Source organism: Aptenodytes forsteri, unplaced genomic scaffold (assembly GCF_000699145.1).
Source record: "Aptenodytes forsteri isolate BGI_AS27 unplaced genomic scaffold, ASM69914v1 Scaffold1, whole genome shotgun sequence".
NCBI classification, from domain to species: Eukaryota; Metazoa; Chordata; class Aves; order Sphenisciformes; family Spheniscidae; genus Aptenodytes; species Aptenodytes forsteri.
Genome location: NW_008795035.1, coordinates 5344666 through 5346986, shown reverse-complemented (window position 1 = coordinate 5346986; position 2321 = coordinate 5344666).

Genomic DNA, 2321 nt, shown 5'->3' with positions numbered 1-2321 from the left:
CTTGTGCATTACAGGTCTCTGTTGACAACTTGGGATACAGGATACACACTAAATGAGTGGTAATTTGAAGTTCTGACTGCTTTACTTTCTGGAGCTACAAACTCCTGGACACTGTGTTTTCAGCTTGCCACGATGGCAGCAGTATTCAGGAACTCCTTTTTCTTACTTCTCCATCCTTCTCATCCAGCATAATTTCCATTTCAGTCACTCCCTCTTGCTCCTTTCTTCATTTTGTTCTCCAAGACTGGCAAATGTTACCTTTCTTGAGGAGGCACCCACTGTGCAGGAACTATTTTATTGTACAAGAGATGGACTGAGATTGATGTAAACTACAGGGAGCATATGACGAGAACAATGAAGAAACTCTAATAACTAATAAGGTTTGCACAGCCCGGTTCACTCGAGGAGCAAATTTCATGACACTTCCCCTTGGATTCAAAGAGGACACTTCAATCTCAGTACTATAAACATGACCTAAGGAAGGACCAGGGTGGAGCATGGGAAATACTGTCCTTTTAATTGTCTATTCTTTGGAGTAGCAATCTACTTATGATATAACAGCCTCTGCTGTCTGGCTCCAGGCGAGTCACACTGCCTTTGAGAGGGTTCTGAGAAATGTTAGTTTCAGTTGGCGCTACATGCTCGAATTCCAGCTCTTATCTTGGTTTCAGTGTGTGTGCAGTGAGAGGGATGTGTAGCAGCAGCACTAGACGGGCTTTTCTCAGATCTCATCAGCCAAATCACTTCTCAGGGTATATCCAGGGTTTTGTCAGGGTTGTATCAGTCTTCCCGCAGAGTATCAATAGTGCCTCTTGTAAGAGCGTGGGTGGAGCTTGAGGCAGTTTGTGATCCCCAAGGAATTTCACAGGGTTCCTCATTTATCTATTCCGTATTTTCTTTATCCAGATTTTTCTATCACATGCTATGGAGTAGGAGTCCCTTTCAACATTTCATCGGACGTCCGAACAGCCCGTACGTGGGGCGCGTTGGCTTCGTCTCTGCCACCTGAAGGAACCCAGCGTCAGTAGGTGGGACATGCTTCATTTCCCTACCCGATCTCTGGGCCCTGTCACCCCCCCAGCGGGATGTGCCTGGGACACATGTAATAAACCCGGTATTCTCTGTCCTCTGGAGGAAACAGTCCGTCCATGCCAGAGGCCACGCTTTCAAGCTGGCTAGAGATACACAGCCTTCATTTTCTCCCTTCACTGCTGGCTGAATTTAGGATTTCTAAAATTCCCATTGTTAGCAAAACTAAATGAAAGACTGATGTGGATGGGGGTTGGTCCTACTTTTGACATTCCAAAGACAAAGGAGTATCATGCATGACTGCCTCTTTTGTATACAGGTTTTGAACTAACTTTCTGAGAGTTGGCAAATGTTAGCACTGAAAGAGAAGTTTGTCTCAGGCTTGTCCCTAATGAAATGACCTCAGCTCGATGATATTCTTGAGTTTTTGAAACTTTGTTCCTCATAGGTATCAAGTCAGGTAATGGACATACATTAGCAGAGCACCATAAAGGGGTGGATACGCTTGGCGTACCTGAAGTCGGGCACTGGTTGGATGTACATGAATTACACGGTAAGTACAGCTGCATGGGTATAATTATCCTTGTATTTTCATTTGGGCTGTTTATAGCTAACGCTACGTTACAGGTTTTTTTCAGCAAGCGCTGTTAATTAATTTAAGGGTGTAGTCGTAACCAGTTTTAGTAACAGAATGTTACACATAAATATGTCTAGTTGTCTTTTGCCCACAATCTTTTGCTTTGTGCTCTCCGGATCGACAAACATCTTGGAGACACAGTACCACGACCGGTGATATATGGGTTCTGCCATATGCCCTAAATGATGTGTTAATTTATTCAGTGAATTATTTGGGATATGGGTTATTAGCCTGATTTTCTAAGGAAATGAGGCTTCCACAATTGCATGGTACCTCTAAGTTCTCTGTGGGATCTCTTAAAACTGCTGACCAATTTCAGCCAAATCTAACAAAGATATAGAGGTCTCCGTAACTTTCAAGTCTGGGATGCACAGCACGCTTGACGCCAGGAGCTCTGGATGCTACCAGCTGAGGAGCAGCTCTATTTATATTTCTGCACGACTACATCGGCAACACTCTAGGAGTGAGACTCAAGGCCACCCAGCACCCCTCATCCGGGCTGCCCGGGGAGCAGCCCGCCAGCCTGGCGTGACCGGGAGGGCCCTGGGCCCGCCATGCCATGCTGCGAGGGACGAACGTGGCCTCAGCAGCAAACAGCCCTTTCCTCAGGGTGACCCGGGCACGCTGGAGCAGGAAGGCTCGGGAGCAGCGCTAG